Here is a 21,464-nt window from a genome sequence, read left to right as displayed (position 1 = left end):
CTGTCCCTAGGTGGAGCTATGGCAAAGATGTGTGAGTGAGTGCATAATTGCCTTTCCTGCTGGGCCACAAAAACAAGGTAGAAAGGAGGAAGAGAATGAGATAGAAATAACACATGCTAGTGATTGGTGTATTGTGGAATTGTGTGGGTTTGGATAGTCAGTTCCAATCTATCGTAGTGAATTAGCAACTTGTAGATATTGTGTATCTATGGCTATGTAAATAATAATAAATATTAGATATATCAATATATTAGAAGATTTGGGTTGGAAGTCAGCTCTGGTTTTTGTTTGTTTTGGCCTGTCTTGCCCCCCTGGAGTGATGGCATATTTTTTGTTATCTAGTTTTGTACATTGTAAATACATTCCTTATTGTGCGCTCAATACTGTGTGTAAAAAGTGGTTACATCACCTCACCTACCCTTGATACACTCATACTCTAGGCTGGCGTGTAACACCAGCATGGATCCATCTTTGAGGCCTGATCACAAAAGGGCTGTCACACCTCCTCAGGAGGCAGCTCACTCGTCCACAGTGGTTCAGTGGTGACAGGCGTAAAGTTGCTGCCACACTGACTGAGTTTCTAGGAAAGAACATAAAAAAAAAGCTGATATTTGTGCCAGTGGAAAAGCAAAAAAGACCAAGTCCAGAGTCATGATTTCAGAGAAAAATGCAGGTTGCCAACAACTCTGTGGAGAGAAAACTATAAGAAAATAGAGACATCTCCATCAAGAAAATCAACACTCAATGGGTGACTACCATTAACGGCATAGCAGGTGGGCATTATACTGTAATTATACTGTAAACCAGGTCTGCCATATTAAACATCTACTCACTGAACAGTAAGGTAGCATTTATGTCTGACGTAATTATGGATCATGATAGTGGCTTTATGCTTGAATGAAACCAGGCAACAGCCTTGAACCTACGCTCTCCACACAGTAAGTATGACTGCAAACCACTTACTACTAGTTGGGGCGGTGGACTTGCTGTTTTTTCTCTCCATCTACAAGGTTCTAATCATACCAATAGCTCATGTAACCTCATTTAAGTGTCTTGTACTAAAAATCACTGGACTTAAGCCCTTGTTTGTTGTTTTGGTTTACCAACCCAAAACCATCACCTGTTTTGTCAATGAGCTATCTGAAATAATCACTTCTGTGTTCTGTGTATTTTGCTAAACTGCTCCTGGGAGGTTTTAATATTCACACTGATACTGATACTTTTATTACTGAACCTCCTACAGTGCTTTGATTTTACTCACCATGTAAATTTTCTAACTTATACCAAGGGCAACACTTTGGTTATTGTTCTCTAGGTATTCCACCTTTGTGGCATGGATGTGGGAATCTCTGATCATAAGACTCTCACTTCCCTCTCACTTGCACAAACACCTTACTCGACATAATATCATCTTACTCAACATGATATTACATTAAAAATCTGCCTCACTACTTTAATAAACACACTTGACCAGTTTCCCATTTCTGAGACTAATATTTCACTTTGAGAGGCCTTAGTCAGCCACTATAACAACATTATATCAGATACTCTAGATTTAGCTTGCTTTCTTTTAGAACACATGCTGAAACATTTTCTCACTCTGCTCCTTGGTTTACTCGTGAGCTTTGCTGTATAAAATATGACATTTACTTCATTAGAGACAGTATGAACCCAACATATTTCATGTTCTGTCTGGTTAACTTAATTTGTTGATAAGATAAAGAAATAATATAATAAACTAAATAATGATGTGTTTTCCAAAAGGTGATGTCAACATGTGATTGTAATCATGATTTGGAACAAAAACTGTATCCACAAAAATTCTTCAAGAAGCAAGGGTGGGCAGAGGATCTCCAGTTTGTCAACATATGCGTGAGAAAAATATTGAAATGTTTAAAAACAATGTACCTCAAAAAAAAAGATTGGAAGGAATTTGCATATTTCTCCCTCTACAGGGCATAAAATCATTAAACGATTCAAGGAATTTCAGTGTTTAAAGGCCAAGGGCACAAGCTTAAGCTGAACGCCTGTGATCTTCGATCCCTCAGACGGCACTACATCAAGAACCACCACTCAACAATAGCTGATATAACCACATGGGTGAGGGATTACTTTGGTAAACCTTTATCAAGCACTACAATACAGAGTTACATGCACAAATGCCACTTAAAGCTTTACTGTGCAAAAAAAGAAGCTTTATGTTAACCATGTCCAGAAGCAGCGTCGACTTCTCTGGGGCTCAGAGGCAACTAGGATGGACCATCACACAGTGGAAATGTGTACGCCGTGTGCTCCGGACCAAAGACAAAAAGGACCATCCAGACTGTTATCAGCAACAAGTCCAAAAGCCAGGGTCTGTCATGGTATGGGGCTGTATCAGTGCCCTTGGCAAAGGTCATTTACACTTCTGTGATGGCAGCATTAATGCAGAAAAGTACATTGAGATCTTAGAGCAACATATGCTGCCTTCAAGACGTCATCTTTTCCAGGGACGTCCATGCATTTTTCAACAAGACAATGCAAAACCACCTGCTGCACACATTACAAAGGCATGACTGCGGAAGAAGAGGGTACGGGTACTGGACTGGCCTGCCTGCAGTCCTGATCTGTCCCCAATAGAGAATGTGTGGAGAATTTTAAAACGTAAAATGTAACAACGACGACCCCGTACTGTTGCACATCTTAAGACGTGTTTGCAGGAAGAATGGGACAAAATAAAAGCTGAAACACTAAATCACTTGGTATCCTCAGTGCCAAAACGTCTTTTAAGTGTGGTGAAAAGGAATGGTAACATTACAAACTGGTAAATGCTTTACTGTCCCAACTGGAATGTGTTGCAGGCCTGAAATGCAGGAATGGAGGTATATTAACAAATGAAATGAAGTTGAGCAGATAAAACGAAATATCTTGTGTTTAAACTGTCTGCAATCAAATAAAAGTCAAACTAAATGTAAGAAACACTGCATTTTTATTTTATTTGTACTTTCCATACGGTCCCACCTTATTTCTGATTTGGGGTTGTACTTAATCTTCCTGCATGGCCTGGCACCTGGTTAACTCTCCAGTGTCTTCCAACCATGTTAACCTGCTCGCAATCTCTGATCCTGTGACACTCATTTGCTAACTGTTTCTCCTTCTAGGCTATGCACTTATGGAAATAGGGCTTATAGTGTGGCTGCCCTAAAACAAAGAAATGCTCTTTCTCTCTATGTGCGTGCATATATCTTGTTCTCCACTTCAAAACACAATATAAAACAGATCTTTTTTCAGCTTGCTTTTACATTATTTAACTGATTTTATCATAGCTGCTTTACATTTTTAAGCATTTCTCTGATACACGTTTATAATCATACAGTATTCTGCATTTAACTATTATATCTATATAACTATTATAGATGTACTGTATTTAGTGTGCTGTAATTTATCTCAACAGTTATTTAGAGCAAAAGTTTACCAACTTGTCAAAGACATGGTTTAGAGGTGGAAAAGCAGTGGAAAATGCTCAGAATCTTGTAGCAAGAATCATGGCACAGAAACACCACTGAGTCTTGAGGGGAAGCTCAATCCGCTTAACTTAGAGGAGAATAAATTGTGCTGTATTGATCACATAGCATGCTCGGCACAGAACATGGCACTGGCCCCAGACTAGGAAAAGGGCTCATCAACTAGCCAGATGTCACAGTGTGGAAAATAAAGGACATGCTTAGAGATGGAAATCACACCCACTCCTGAACAGTGGCACTTTAAATTTTTCAATTTGACCTTTACAAAATAAAAAGACATCTAAAGCTTCTCCTTTTTACTATACATATAATTGAGAATAGATTTTGGGAATTCAGAGAAATCTCAGTCCATGTAGGGCAAGATTAGAAATGATTGTGTGACCTTCAACCCCTCAGACAACAATGCAAGAGAAACAGTCTTGTTACTGTAATAAATAAAAACACATTAGCCTAAGAGTTCTTCAGGTGCCAGGTAGCACAGCGCGATATTCTGAACTCCTCGGTTTGAAACTCGGGCATTGCCACAGGCCGGCTGGGCGTCATCTAGCGGGCATAATTGGCAGCTCTTGCAGCAGACACGTTTCTATGTGGGTGGGGTCTTCAAACGTTGTGTGAGGACCCTGATTAGCAGAAAGAGAGGTGCCTGTGCAGAGTGCATAGGTGAAAAAGGGTTCCGCCAAGGGCTGTGCACGGGTCGTCGGAGATGTGAGCAGTAATATACCACCACAGCTGCAATCAGGGATCCCCCAGCAGCAGAAGACAAATTGACTACATGCATGAATAATGCATGAAAAATACATGAATAAAATGAAATAAAAGTACTTCGGAAAACCATCGTCACTTAACACAGTCAACTGCTGCCAAATTATCTGGACCTGAGATCATCTCAGATTGTCACGCGGGGCCAAGGACGAGACAAAAGGGGGCGGACACACACTCAGAGATGTAAGAACTAAACCAAGATTTATTATTAAAAAGACAAGACAGAACAAACAAGGCTAAACTAAACACAGCTAACTAAGGCTAATAACTAGAGCTAGGAACATGGCTAGTAACAAGTGCTAGGAACATGGCTAGTAACAAGAGCTAGGAACATGGCTAGTAACAAGAGCTAGAAACATGGCTAGTAGCAAGAACTAGAAACATGGCTAGTAGCAAGAGCTAGAAACATGACTTAGTAACATGAGCTAGAAGCATGACTTAGTAGCAAGAGCTAGAAACATGACTTAGTAGCAAGAGCTAGAAACATGACTTAGTAGCAAGAGCTAGAAACATGACTTAGTAACATGAGCTAGAAACATGACTTAGTAGCAAGAGCTAGAAACATGACTTAGTAGCAAGAGCTAGAAACATGACTTAGTAGCATGAGCTAGAAACATGACTTAGTAACATGAGCTAGAAACATGACTTAGTAGCAAGAGCTAGAAACATGACTTAGTAGCAAGAGCTAGAAACATGACTTAGTAGCAAGAGCTAGAAACATGACTTAGTAACATGAGCTAGAAACATGACTTAGTAGCAAGAGCTAGAAACATGACTTAGTAGCAAGAGCTAGAAACATGACTTAGTAGCATGAGCTAGAAACATGACTTAGTAACATGAGCTAGAAACATGACTTAGTAGCAAGAGCTAGAAACATGACTTAGTAGCATGAGCTAGAAACATGACTTAGTAGCAAGAGCTAGAAACATGACTTAGTAACATGAGCTAGAAACATGACTTAGTAGCAAGAGCTAGAAACATGACTTAGTAGCAAGAGCTAGAAACATGACTTAGTAGCAAGAGCTAGATACATGACTTAGTAACATGAGCTAGAAACATGACTTAGTAGCAAGAGCTAGAAACATGACTTAGTAGCCAGAGCTAGAAACATGACTTAGTAACAAGAGCTAGAAACATGACTTAGTAGCAAGAGCTAGAAACATGACTTAGTAGCAAGAGCTAGAAACATGACTTAGTAGCAAGAGCTAGAAACATGACTTAGTAGCAAGAGCTAGAAACATGACTTAGTAGCAAGAGCTAGAAACATGACTTAGTAGCAAGAGCTAGATACATGACTTAGTAACATGAGCTAGAAACATGACTTAGTAGCAAGAGCTAGAAACATGACTTAGTAGCCAGAGCTAGAGACATGACTTAGAAACATGACTTAATAACATGAGCTAGAAACATGACTTAGTAACATGAGCTAGAAACATGACTTAGTAACATGAGCTAGAAACATGACTTAGTAACATGAGCTAGAAACATGACTTAGAAACATGACTTAGTAACATGAGCTAGAAACATGACTTAGTAACATGAGCTAGAAACATGACTTAGTAACATGAGCTAGAAACATGACGTAACAAGAACCAAACAGAGCCCAATGTCTGTCTTCTAGCTGTCCTCTCTTATAGAGGGCAGCTGGGGCTAATCAGTCCAAAAGAACCAATCAGTGAAGGGGTGTGGCAGGGGACAGTGTGTGCTCACGAAGAGGGGGGCGTGGCACACAGAAGCTCACAGTTATGGCAGTCACATATGTCCACTTCTCAGCTTGTTTTCAGAAAAAAGGCATCAAGTTCTCTTTGTCAAAGATGAAAAGAATCATCCAGACTGATATTGGCGAAAGCCCACATCTGTCGTGCTATGGGTGACTTGATATGTGTTAAGGTTCAATTAATTCAGTATGAACCACATAAGGTCCATTTGGGCAACGAGCAACCGAATATATGTCTGTGGTCACATAACATTGTAGGCATAACAAGGCATAACCAGGCATAACACTATGACCACTGACAGATGAAGTGAATAACAGTGGGTGGGTGGGATATATTAGGTAGCAAGTGAACATTCTATCCTCAAAGTCGATGTGTTAGAAGCAGGAAGAATAGGCCAGCATGAAGATTTGAGTGAGTTTGACAAGGGCCAAATTGTGATGGCTAGACGACTGGGTCAGAGCATCTCCAAAACTGCAGCTCTTGTGAGGTGTTCCCGGTCTGCACTGGTCAGTATCTAGTGGTCCAAGGAAGGAACAGTGGTAAACACTGTTTACACCAGCGACAGGGTCATGTGCGGCCAAGGCTCATTAATGCGTGGGGAGCGAAGGCTGGCCGTGTGGTCCGATCCAACAGATGAGCTACTGTAGCTCAAATTGCTGAAAAAGTTAATACCGGTTCTGATAGAAAGGTGTCAGACTCCATGCCTCGACAGGTCAGGGCTGTTTTGGCAGCAAAAGGGGGACCAACACAATATTAGGAAGGTGGTCATAATGTTATCCCTTTTTACAGAATACATTGTGGGTATTAAGCGGTGCACACCTGTAATTATTTTCCACAGTAGACATAATCCAAAAGTATTCTCACATAAATACAGCTCTGCATAAATAAGCAAGCCAGAGGCAACAGTGAGAAAACAATCTTAAGACTTTAAAGGGCAGATGAGGATACATACAAATTAGTGCATTAGTAAAGCTTTGTCATGTTCCAAGAAAGAATTATTTTATATTTTAATGTAGTCTGGTCAAACATACACCCTAATTATACCAGTCAGGTTTGGTTTACCTTTGCTTTTTATGGTCCAGCCCATATAAATACTGGTTGACTATACTGTTTACCAAGCTAAAACTACAAGACTATTGTTATTTACATGACAACATTTAAGATAGATTACTATTTAACTGAGATGGTATTTTAAGTCCACTGTTTGCCTGATTACTCATTCTTAAAGGCAGACCCTATTCACCAGCATCCACCAGTTTAGGGCAATTGATAAAGAATCTGTTTGTGGTTTAGTATATGCTGATGTTCACTTAGTAAATGGACATCAGCATAGCATTGACTTTTTTTCCATGTCCACTATTAAACCCTTGCAACTCATTCAAAATGCAGCTGCTCGACTGGTTTTTAACCAACCTAATCACACACATCACCCCACTGCTGCGTTCTCTTGTAGCTGCCCACATTCAGTTCAAAACACTAATGCTCGCCTACAAAGCCAAAAATGGACCAGCCCCAAGCTACCTTCAAGGTCTAATCAAACCCTGCTTTGTACCGCGCAACCTCCGAGCCACTAATCTCGCTCGACTTGAACTTCACCCAGAACTCGAGGAAGACAAGCATTAATCCTCTTTTCTGTACTTGCAACCAAGTGGTGGAACGAACTTCCCATGTACCATGTTAGTTAATTTCCCTAAGGGGATCAATAAAGTCTTATCTTATCTTATCTTATGTCTGTCCGAACATCTGAGTCTCTTACTGTCTTCAAAAGACGATAAAAAAACCCACCTCTTCACTAAGCACTTAAGCTGACATGTACTTACTTACTAATACTAATTACTTACTTTCAGCATTTGTGTTCTTGGACTACTGTCTACTTAAACTAGAGTAAGGTAATGTTTACTATGGAAGCACTTCTGTAAGTCGCTCTGGATAAAATGCAGAAAATGTAAAAATGCATTTGCATTAAGCACTGAAATGTCCACACCATGCTTTCATCAAAGATAAGTCCAATTACATTAAGGTGTTATATAAATATTAAATTAAATTATTTTCTTCTTCATTTATATTCTTTAAAAATATGACATAATACGGCTGAACAATGCTGGGTATTTTGGGTATTATTATCTTTGCATTAGTTAAGGTAAGTCATATATGAGTTAATTTTGTAAAGCTGTCATTCACTTTACCTATATAACCTCTGTCATCACTTTTCTAATCACTATACCAGTTTATTACGACAGATTAGATGCAGCAGACCACACTGAATAACATGGGAGTACACTTAAAGAAGAAAATCAAGCATAAAATGAGAGATTAAATCAAGCAAAGACACTTTATCTTTTACAGCTCTGTCTATTGGAAGCCATTTAAAATTGATTACTTCAGGACAGCCGAGGGCCTCAGATGGAGCCAGCTGAAGAGGAGACACACTACTCACTTCTTTCTAATACCTGACCTCACAGTGGAGCCCGACTTTTCTGGTTTATCTGTAGTGCAGGTCTTGCAGAGATGTGGCAACACTGCAACATTTATATTTCAACAGCTGCCTATGAAATATGCACAGTAATGAGAAAGGTTGATTTTAATGATGCCTCAGTAGTAGAGGCCATCTCTGTGAGAGGAGACGCCTTTTTTTTCCATGACCCCTCCTTCCACTCCTACCCCATCATCATCATCATCCTTCCTCTGTACACATTTTTCCCTTAGCCATTTTTCTTTGACCTTAGGGAGGCAGGCGCTGATTGGAACAAATCTTGATCTCATCCATCTTGTTGCTCGTGTGGGGAATGAAGTTGTTGCTTGGATTTAAAGACTGCTGCGAAGAGAGGAGGTGGTAGAGACGTCTCAACATATTGATTTGCTCTAATGTATACCATTTTTAATATATAGTGTAAATGGTCTAGGTGCAAGAGGTTTAGACCTAGGAAGTTTTTTTGGCTCAGTCATTCATACAGGAGGTATCTGCATCAAAACACTTGGCATTTATTTTAATTAGAGAAAGTCTGGGTGGCTTCGTTTGCATCAGTGTTAAATAAGATGAGGATTTTTTTTGGAACATACTCAGATGTGGACACACCTTGACCAGTTAAAGATGATCTTGGTGGGTCTTTAGTCATCTGCATCAATAATAAGTGGAATAGGGAACTTTTGACAAAATGCACCTAGCTATATGTCATCCAGTTGAAGGTAGGCGTGATGGGGCATCAGTCATTTATGTCAGGGTGAATCAGGTTTTTGACATACCTGTACTCTGTTTAGAACAGACATAAATGTAGCTATGTAACAAACAATGTTAACGATTTGGGTACTTAGCATTAGTGTGTAGTAAGATGAGTAAATTTTGTTGAAGGACAAAAACTGGTGGCATAGCTAGGGTGTCAGTGATTTTTGTCACTGTTCAGTAATATGTGGAACCTTGCCAAGAGTCTGGATAAAGCATCAGATATTTATGGTAATGTACAAGGAATCTTCAAAACATTTCTACACTTTTATATTTTTGTTGAAACAGTGAGGGTGGCAGGAGTAGTACTTGATTGTGTCTAAGAGACTGAGGGAGAGCTTATAGTCCGGATTTAGCGCCATCTGATTTTCACCTTTCTGGACCGCTCAAAGAAGCTTTAAGGGGAAGAAGATTTTCATGTGATAATGATGTGCAAGCAGCGGTGAATCAGTAGCTATGGGCTCAACCAAAAACATTTTTTGCTGATGGCATTAAAAAGTTGCTACGAAGCTGGGAAAAATGCATTGGGAGGTGACTGTAGAAAAATTATGTAATTTGTTTTTGAAATTCTTAATAAATAGAGTTTTAAAACGTGTGGAAACTTTTTAAAGAACCCTCGTAATGTAATGTGGAAATTGTGATAAAATTGCGATAAAAGGTACTTGTTTTTGTCTTTGTGTCAAATGACTAGGGTAAGATTTTTGCTTAACTGTACTTAAATTTAACCATGTTTTAATCATTTAAAGACTGGACATGGCCCTTTGTCACTCCATGTTAAGTAGGAAGAAGAAACATTTAATTAAACATACTTGGACACAATTTACATAGAAATGTTTGGCATTTAGCAGACACTTTTTTATCCAAAGCAACTGAAATTACTGTGAGAGTATACTGTCTAAGCAATTGAGGGGTAAGGGCCTTGCTCAAGGGTCCAACAGTGAACACCTGGCAGTGGTGGGGCTTGCACCAAGGGCCTTTTGATTACTAGTCCAGTACTCATTCCCACTAATGTTGAGTATAATGGGGAATAATGTCATTTACATCTGGGTGGCTAAGTGGGTAGCACTGTCGCCTCACAGCAAGAAGGTCCTGGGTTCGATCCCCAGGTGGGGCGGTCCAGGTCCTTTCTGTGTGGAGTTTGCATGTTCTCCCCTGGGTTTGCGTGTCTGCGTGGGTTTACTCCGGGTGCTCCGGTTTCCTCCCACAGTCCAAAAACATGCAAGTGAGGTAAATTGGAGATAATAAATTGTCCATGACTGTGTTTGATATAAACTTGTGAACTGATGAACATTGTGTGAAGAGTAATTACCGTTTCCTGTCATGAATGTAACCAAAAGTGTAAAACATGACGTTAAAAATCCTAATAAACAAACATTTACATCTAATTTAAGTGATTTTTTTTATGGAATATATCTGGATTTCAACCCATCAAAGTAATTCTGGATCAAACTTTTGTTTGTTTATTTATTAGGATTTTAACGTCATGTTTTACACTTTGATTACATCCATGACAAGAACGGTAGTTACTCATTACACAAGGTTCTCCAGTTCTTGCATGTTTTTGGACTGTGGGAGAAAACTGGAGCTCCCAGAAAAACCAACACAGACATGGGGAGAAACTCCATACAGAAAGGACCCGGACCGCTCCACCTGGGGATCGAACTGTCCATTGTTGTCCAATCCATATTAACGCATAGAACTCAGAGTAAGTCTTTACATGGTATTTTGGCAGTGTGTGTACAGGTCTATCGGACCAGCAGTCTTAGTGGTGTCCATGAATGGGTTTTCATGTCACATAATTGCTAGTCTTGATAGGAAAATATTGATTGATATTCAGTCTTACAGCAAACCAGCAATGCATATCAATGCTTTTCTTCCTGGTACTGTACTAACAACCACATATATTAGCAACTTCAATGAACATTGGCTTTTGTGATGGATGGCAAAATGTCATTGGTAATGCAAAAGGTTCCAATAAAGATTAACCGAAAGCAAAGTCTCACCATGAATGGTAATTGGAGAACAGAATCCAATATCTGAAAAAATAATTGGAGACAACCTGCCTTCATCAGCTATCTCTGTTCAATGCTATAAAGAGTGGATCTATCCTTCTAGACTACATGTGGAACTTGCCTAGACCAAAATCAATGTCTATCCTCACAGTCAATTAAAGCTTGGCCCTGTGTTTGGTCTCTAGCACATATCTTATTATGATGCGTAATTCAGCACTGCTACAATGAGGGCCAATTCCCACAGCAAATAGCATGCAAATACCATGCTAACTAACAATATTAGCATACATGCTCATACAAATATTAATGATGGTTCTGCACACTCTGACACTGTTTTGTGTTTTTCTTCCATCTAATTACTGCTGAAAATTCGTAGGCATTAAAATTAAAACCCTAAAGCTTTTTGAAGCGCAATAAAGTCTCTCTGTTGTTTGCTGCCTTTGCATATCATTGAAACATCAAAGATTGTTTGTGCTTCAAACATAGAATTTTTTGGAGCCACTTTCTGCATATTAGCGCTGTGTCCTCATCCTAACTCTGATCAATGACTTTATTGCTGCAAGCTATGCATCTACATCTACATAATTGGGACTGTACTGCTTTCCTGTTCATCCCTGACTCAGCCTGATGATTAATGGAGCTATGGTGTAAGGCTGTGGAGCACACACACACACATACACACACACACATTAAAAGATGTTTAGCTAAATATTAGTTAAAAGGTGTGCAGCAGTACAGGGTTGTCATTGGCACATTTTAGGTTTTGAAATTCTCCACACATTCTCTCCTGGGGACAGATCAGGACTGCAGGCAGGCCAGTCCAGTACCCGTACCCTCTTATTCTGCAGACATGGCTTTAATGGATACAGCATGAAAAAGGCATAGACCTCTTGAAGGCAGCATATGATGCTCTAAATTCCAATGTACTTTATAACAGCCGATATACATGGGCGGGGGATTTAGCAAACCTTTGTCAATCACTTCAATACAGAGTTACATTCACAAATGGCACTTTACGGTGCAAAAAAGGACCATTCAGACTGTTTTCAGCAACAAGTCCAAAAGCCAGGGTCTATCATGTTATAAGGTTGGGTCAGTGGCAAATGTTATTTACACTTAATTAATGGCAGCATTCATGCAGAAAAGTACATTGAGATCTTAGAGCAACATATGCTGCCTTCAAAACGTCATCTTTTCCAGGGACGTCCATGCATTTTTCAACAAGACAATGTAAAATCACATGCTGCACACATTACAAAGGCATGGCTGCAGATGTAGATTGTATGAGTACTGGACTGGCCTCTCTACAGTCTTGATCTGTCCCCCATACTGGTGCAGACATCAAGACGTGCTTTCAGGAAAAATGGTACACCTGAAACACTTTATTGCTTAGTATCTAAGTGTTGTGAGAAGGAATGACAACATTACAAAGTGGTAAATGCTTTACAGTCCTAACTATGCTGTATTTTTTACAGGCCTAAAATGCAGGAATGGATGTATATTAGCAAATGAAATAAAGTTGATCTGACAAAACACTGAAACATATTGGTTCATACTGTCTGCAATGAAATGAAAGTCAATCTAAATTAAATCTTATTTAGGTTTTTTTTTCTTTACCTTTTTCTTTTACATGTTAAAATATTTATGTTGTATCCAATACCCAGTGACACTGCATCTTCAAATTTCATTTCCTTTTAATTTTGACTGCTCTGTGGTAAAAATGTCATTCATACATCACCATACAACATCATTTTTCATCATTTTAACCCTTAAATTAAATTTTTAGGTGTTGGCATGTGCAGTTTTTATACACTGATTAGGCATAACATTATGACCACCTTCCTAATATTGTGTTGGTCCACCTTTTGCTGCCAAAACAGCCCTGGCCCGTCGAGGCATGGACTCCACTAGACCCCTGAGGTTGTGCTGTGGTATCTGGCACCAGGATGTTAGCAGCAGATCCTTTAACTCCTGTAAGTTGTGAGGTGGGGGGTTTTCATAAAAGGGTATACATGGTCTGTAACAATGCTTAGGTAGGTGGTACATGTCAAGTAACATCCATATTGATGGCAGGACACAAGATTTCCCAGCAGAACATTACCCAAAGCACCACACTGCCTCCGCCGTATTGCCTTCTTCCCATAGTGCATCCTGGTGCCATGTGTTCCCCAGGTAAGCGACGCACACGCACCCGGCCATCCATGTGATTCATCAGACCAGGCCACCTTCTTCCATTGCTCCGTGGTCCAGTTCTGATTCTCAGGTGCCCATTGTTGGCACTTTTAGCGGTGGACAAGGGTCAGCATGGGCACCCTGACTGGTCTGCGGCTATGCATCCCCATACGCAACAAACCGAGATGCACTGTGTATTCTGACACCTTTCTATCAGAACCAGCATTAACTTCTTCAGCAATTTGAGCTACAGTAGCTCGTCTGTTGGATCGGACCACACGGGCCAGCCTTCACTCCCCACGTGCATCAATGAGCCTTGGCCGCCCAGGACCCTGTCGCCGGTTTACCACTGTTCCTTCCTTGGACCACTCCTGCAGTGGATACTGACCACTGCAGATCAGGAACACCCCAGTTGTCTAGCCATCACAATTTGGCCCTTGTTAAACTTGCTCAAATCCTTACACTTGTCCATTTTTCCTGCTTCTAACACATCAACTTTGAGGATAAAATGTTCACTTGCTGCCTAATATATCCTACCCACTAACAGGTGCCGTGATGAAGAGATAATCAGTGTTAGTCACTTCACTTGTCAGTGGTTATAATGCTATGTTTAATGTATTGCAAGGGAATTCTGCAGCAATGTAATATTAATTTATTATCAGTATACTTTTAATTTAATCATCAGGATTGTCATACTTGCTTGTCAACACTACAGGATATTCTTAAATATTTTGTTTCTGCATGTCTGTCTGACCATCTCTGATGATCTAGGTAAAATTTACATTGTTTTGATGCAATTAAATGATAAGCACGACTCCTTAGTGTTTGCTTCTGTAGCAATTTTCTACAGTCCATGAATAGAAATTTTGTCGTGGACCACAAAATTGTTTTGCTCTCTTCATTTCTTTTAGCCAATCATCTCATATCCCTTTTGAAAGGGATATGTTTGTTCATAGCAAACACTCCTATTTATTTTGCCTGTATTCTGTGGTCTAACCCAAGGTTTAAATTATCCAGAGTCCTTCTGCTATTGAAAAAGCAGGGTAGTAATTCAGCAGCATAGTCCTGAACCTGCCATATGTTCTACAGCTCATCTATTTCTGTCCACTTGTAAATAGACTAATAGCCCACACAACTAATACCTGCTCACTGCAGTTTCCAGACACTGATTAAGTTTTGTCTGGGGGTATATATATATCTATATCTATATCTATATATATATATATATATATATATATATATATATACAGTATATATACAGTGTATCACAAAAGTGAGTACACCCCTCACATTTCTGCAAATATTTAAGTATATCTTTTCATGGGACAACACTGACAAAATGACACTTTGACACAATGAAAAGTAGTCTGTGTGCAGCTTATATAACAGTGTAAATTTATTCTTCCCTCAAAATAACTCAATATACAGCCATTAATGTCTAAACCACCGGCAACAAAAGTGAGTACACCCCTTAGTGAAAGTTCCTGAAATGTTAATATTTTGTGTGGCCACCATTATTTCCCAGAACTGCCTTAACTCTCCTGGGCATGGAGTTTACCAGAGCTTCACAGGTTGCCACTGGAATGCTTTTCCACTCCTCCATGACGACATCACGGAGCTGGCGGATATTCGAGACTTTTCGCTCCTCCACCTTCCGCTTGAGGATGCCCCAAATATGTTCTATTGGGTTTAGGTCTGGAGACATGCTTGGCCAGTCCATCACCTTTACCCTCAGCCTCTTCAATAAAGCAGTGGTCGTCTTAGAGGTGTGTTTGGGGTCATTATCATGCTGGAACACTGCCCTGCGACCCAGTTTCCAGAGGGAGGGGATCATGCTCTGCTTCAGTATTTCACAGTACATATTGGAGTTCATGTGTCCCTCAATGAAATGTAACTCCCCAACACCTGCTGCACTCATGCAGCCCCAGACCATGGCATTCCCACCACCATGCTTGACTGTAGGCATGACACACTTATCTTTGTACTCCTCACCTGATTGCCGCCACACATGCTTGAGACCATCTGAACCAAACAAATTAATCTTGGTCTCATCAGACCATAGGACATGGTTCCAGTAATCCATGTCCTTTGTTGACATGTCTTCAGCAAACTGTTTGGGGGCTTTCTTGTGTAGAGGCTTCAGAAGAGGCTTCCTTCTGAGGTGACAGCCATGCAGACCAATTTGATGTAGTGTGCGGCGTATGGTCTGAGCACTGACAGGCTGACCCCACACCTTTTCAATTTCTGCAGCAATGCTGACAGCACTCCTGCGCCTATCTTTCAAAGACAGCGGTTGGATGTGACGCTGAGCACGTGCACTCAGCTTCTTTGGACGACCAACGCGAGGTCTGTTCTGAGTGGACCCTGCTCTTTTAAAACGCTGGATGATCTTGGCCACTGTGCTGCAGCTCAGTTTCAGGGTGTTGGCAATCTTCTTGTAGCCTTGGCCATCTTCATGTAGCACAACAATTCATCTTTTAAGATCCTCAAAGAGTTCTTTGCCATGAGGTGCCATGTTGGAACTTTCAGTGACCAGTATGAGAGAGTGTGAGAGCTGTACTACTAAATTGAACACACCTGCTCCCTATGCACACCTGAGACCTAGTAACACTAACGAGTCACATGACATTTTGGAGGGAAAATGACAAGCAGTGCTCAATTTGGACATTTAGGGGTGTAGTCTCTTAGGGGTGTACTCACTTTTGTTGCCGGTGGTTTAGACATTAATGGCTGTATATTGAGTTATTTTGAGGGAAGAATAAATTTACACTGTTATATAAGCTGCACACAGACTACTTTTCATTGTGTCAAAGTGTCATTTTGTCAGTGTTGTCACATGAAAAGATATACTTAAATATCTGCAGAAATGTGAGGGGTGTACTCACTTTTGTGATACACTGTATATCTATATATATATATAGATATACAGTATATAATGGATACTCTTTACTGAAAATCCTTTCTACTGTAGGATAAAGCTTAATTTGAAGCCACAGGATTGGTCTATGGTTTAAGGGTTAAGAATGCTAAAGCCATTTGTGCTCCTAAGTAAGCTTAAATCCATTTGGTTACAGTGCTGCCTATGCAACAAACAAAAGTACCATTCACCATCACGTGCCAGCATTTCTTGTGCTGTCATTTTAGAGCTGTATCCTAACAGATGTGCGGAGACAATGAATGCACGGCTTTCTTCCTCAGAAAATAAAAGTGTGAGAAGAACATATTCTCCCTGACAAGCATGAATGGCTAGGGAACAGGAAATATAATGACAGACGTTCTATATTACATTGCTGGCACATCCTGGGGGTTACACTGGGTGCTTTTCTCAAACATCTGTGCTTAGCACCATGTCACAGATCTAAGAACTTGCTGCCCTTTGAGGCAAGGTCAATTTTCTGTGTTACCAAACTTAGACAGAACCTACAACCTTTTAGTTGCAAGGCAGTAGTCTATGGCTTAAAACTAGCTAAAAAAACATAATAAAGGAGCAGAAAGAGAAAAGAGAGAGAGCGAGAGAGAATGAGCAGATCAACTACACCAATCAGCCATTAAAACCACCTCCTTGTTTTTTACACTCACTGTCCATTTTATCAGCTCCACTTACCCTATAGAAGCACTTTGTAGTTCTACAATTACTGACTGTAGTCCATCTGTTTCTGTGCATGCTTTGTTAGCCCCCTTTCATGCTGTTCTTCAATGGTCAGGACACCCACAGGACCACCACAGAGTAGGTATTATTTAGGTGGTGGATCATTCTCAGCACTGCAGTGACAATGACATGGAGGTGTGTTAGTGTGTGTTGTGCTGGTATGAGTGGATCAGAGTTTTTAAATACCATGTCTACTCACAGTCCATTCCATTAGACACTCCTACCCAGTTGGTCCACCTTGTAGATGTAAAGTCAGAGACGATCGCTCATCTATTGCTGCTGTTTGAGTTGGTCATGGTGAGGTGTTTAAAAACTCCATCAGCATTGCTGTGTCTTATCCACTCATACCAGCACAACACACACTAACACACCACCAACATGTCAGTGTCACTGCAGTGCTGAGAATGATCCACCACCCAAATAATACATACTCTGTAGTGATCCTGTGGGAGTCCTGACCATTGAAGAACAGCATGAAAGGGGGCTAACAAAGCATGCAGATAAATAGATGGACTACAGTCAATAATTGTAGAGGTACAAAGTGCACCTATATAACAAGTTGAGCTGATAAAATGGACAATGTGAATAGAAACAAAAAGGTGGTTTTAATGTTATGGCTGATTGGTGTATATACTAACATTGCTTATTGTCTGATTCTATCACCTATGGAGACTAAAAAAACGTAGATGCCTTCTGTCAATCATGCATTTTGTTCTTGTTTAGGGATGCAAAGCAAAATATAGATGATTCCTATCTATAAATACTGTCAATCAAAAGTTTACACTGAATAAAGTAATTTAAATCCACCTGACTGACTCTAGGAAAGGCAGCCAACTAGTGCACAACATATGTGCAAACTCCCAGGTGATTAGCTTATTAAACCGGTTGAGAAAATGCAGAAAGTTTGCAAAGCTGTTATCAAGACAAACAGTGCCATCATTAAAACCGGCACTGTTGAGCCCCTGAGCAGAGCACTCCATGTTTAATTGCATGAATATTATGAGTACGTTGCTCTGGAAAAACACGTGTCAAATGCGTAAAATGTAAACACATTTTTCTTTAAAACCATTTTGTTTAGCTACCACAATCCCATTATAATAGGGTTTAAATAAGAGCAGTTTGGTTAGCTACAGTATCATGTTTGATTCATGTCTAAATGTTCTTGTGACTGTAGTATTCTAATTTGGCACACATTTTCTAACCAACTACAATTGAGCTAAACAGTTCAGATTTAATGGCCACAAAGTCCAATGCTGGCCGCTTTTAAAAGTCAGTATTTTAACCTAAAACCTGACAATTAGTAATACAGAGCATTATGCACTAAGCCACTGTGATCCAATATATCTCTAATTAAATTTTACATGTTGCTCATATTGCACTTTTTCTACCTAATTGTGACAGCAATTTGCCTTATCAAAATCCTGATAAGCCTTCAATCTTGTTTGTTACATTACCATACACTGATCAGCCATAACATTAAAACCACCTTCTAGTTTCTGCACTCACTGTCCATTTTATCAGCTCCACTTACCATATAGAAGTACTTTGTGGTTCTACAATTACTGACTGTAGTCTGTCTGTTTCTATGCATACTTTGTTAGCCCCCTTTCATGCTGTTCTTCAATGGTCAGGACCCCCACAGGACCACCACAGAGCAGGTATTATTTGGGTGGTGGATCATTCTCAGCACTGCAGTGACATGTTGGTGGTGTGTTAGTGTGTGTTGTGCTGGTATGAGTGGATAAGACACAGCAGCGCTGATGGAGATTTTAAACACTTCACTGTCACTGCTTGACAGCCAACAGCGCCCCATGGGCAGCGTCCTGTGACCACTGATAAAGGGCTAGAAGATTACCAACTCAAACAGAGCGATCGTCTCTGACTTTACATCTACAAGGTGGACGAACTAGGTAGAAGTGTCTAATAGAGGGGACAGTGAGTGGACACAGTATTTAAAAACTCCAGCAGCACTGCTGTTTCCGATCCACTCATACCAGCACAACACACGCTAACACACCACCACCTTGTCAGTGTCACTGCAGTGATGAGAATGATCCACCACCTAAATAATACCTGCTCTGTGGGGGTCCTGACTATTGAAGAACAGGGTGAAAGCAGGTTAAAAATGTATGTGGAGAAACAGATGGACTACAGTCAGTAATTGTAGAACTACAAATTGGAGCTGATAGAACGGACAGTGAGTGTAGAAACAAGGAGGTGGTTTTAATGTTATGGCTGATCAGTGTATAATGCACATTCTACAGATCCCACCAAAGAAAGCCACTTCAAGATATTCCATTCTCTAACAAACCTTTGGTTGATTTGAAATGTGTGCTTGGGATTGTTGACTTGCTAGAGCAGGAAAAAAAAACATCCACACATCATCACTTACTCACCTGGTCATAAGCCTTGCCTTTCTTGTGCCAGACAAACTGCCGATCTATATGGCCCAACACTTCCAGTATTGATTTGTCACTCCATAGAACTGTGTTTTGGGCTTCCTCACATTACCAAGCAGTCATTAATGTTCAAGGTCTTGGGAATCTTCTTTTAACCATTGATGTTCTGGTATGGCTTCACTCTTAGCTTTTGTGACAGCTCTGTGAACTCATCTGTGGGTAATGTGTGGGTCCCGCTCAGGTGGTGCAGCGGTAAAACACACTAGCACACCAGAGTTTGTTTAAAACTCAGCTCTGTCATTCCGCTGGGCTGAGTGGCTACATGAACAACGATCGGCTGTTGAACAACGATCTCCATGTTCATACAGGGTGGGAAGCCGGATAGGGACCTAATAACTGATGCAATTACGACCTCTGCTGGTAGGTTGATGGAATCTGCACAGAGTCCAGGAATAATGAATTGATCAGGGTATGGCTCTCCGTACACAAAGCCGATCTGCAAATGAACTCACCTTGTGCAGGTGAAAAGATGCAGTTGGCTACTGCCCACGTGTCAGGGGGGCATGTGTCAGTCTCGCTCTCCTCAATCAGAAGTGGAGATTAGCATCAGCAGAGAGGAAGTATAATGCAATCGGGTAATTGGATACGACTAGATTGGGAGGGAAAATTGGGGGAAAATGGGAAAAAAAGCTGGTTTAATCATCCAAATATACAAACATAAATTTTTTAATTTGTGCTTGTTTTGGAAAGAAGGAAGGAGGAAACTAATTTACAGTTAATGGAACCTAGGTTCCTAAAACCCATGTTGCTGCATGGCACCTACACCACCAGCAGTATAAACATATCACCCACATTAATAATGACATTAGTACATTAATTAAAGATATTTTGAAACACTTTTGAATGCTATTTATTATTTGCCATTTTCCAGGGTGAACAAAATTTAAACTAGTTTATTGAAGCCTCTCAAAAGCAAGACTGCACAGTGTTATCAGACAGCTGTGAAGCCTCAGTTCAATGCCACATTCCTGCTTTTTCACTAATAAAGTATCAAGAATTTTTCCTGTGATCACAACCACACATACCAATCAGATGTGGCATGTTTGCCATGCGTCATTTGTAGAGTGCCACGGCAGAGATGCACAGCACGTTGCCAAAGAGCTCGACCGTGGCAGCAGAAGCTGCTGCAGCTGTGGGCTTCCTGCCTATTTAATCAGGGTGGGATCTGTCGCTGGCACCAGAGGTGGAATACATTTGCATAAAGAAACTTTCTATGTAACAGGTTTTTTCTTGCAAATTTATGGCCTCCTTTAAAATTGTTTTTATTATTATTTGTAGTCAATTTTCAGAGCATCCGAGGTGTTAAATTTGTGCATTAGTCACAATTATATGTTGAATTAAATTATATAGTTATGTCATAGGTTTAATATTATTATGTTATGCATAGTTACTCTCTCTCTCTCTCTCTCTCTCTATATATATATATAGGACATTTTCTTCAATAATATTCCTGTATTTGGCTGTATTCATTCATCTCTTAATTCGTCTCCCTGTCCCTGCCAATATAAAGCATCCCCACAGCATGATGCTGCCACCACTATGTATTACTGTGTAGGGATGGCATTAGCCAGGTGATGTGATTTTTGTATTATTATTCTTTTTTAAACAGGCTTAATAAATGCTCTTTTGCCTTGAGTCCATTAAAGTAAAGAAAAGCTAATATAAAAAGCTTTAACGAAACAACAAAATTTACATTAAACTATTTATACCTTCTGAAACTACCCCAAGGGCAGCAAGGTGGCTCGGTGGGTAGCACTGTCGCCTCACAGCAAGAAGGTCCTGAGATCGATCCCCAGGCGGGGCGGTCCGGGTCCTTTCTGTGCGGAGTTTGCTTGTTCTCCCCGTGTCTGCGTGGTTTTCCTCCAGGAGCTCCGGTTTTCTCCCAGTCTAAAAACATGCAGTCAGCTGGGATAGGCTCCAGCACCCCCCTGCGACCCTAATTGGATAAGCGGTTAAGAAAGTGAGTGAG

This window comes from Trichomycterus rosablanca, chromosome 2 (assembly GCF_030014385.1).
Source record: "Trichomycterus rosablanca isolate fTriRos1 chromosome 2, fTriRos1.hap1, whole genome shotgun sequence".
Lineage (NCBI taxonomy): Eukaryota > Metazoa > Chordata > Actinopteri > Siluriformes > Trichomycteridae > Trichomycterus > Trichomycterus rosablanca.
This window is presented reverse-complemented; position numbering follows the sequence as displayed.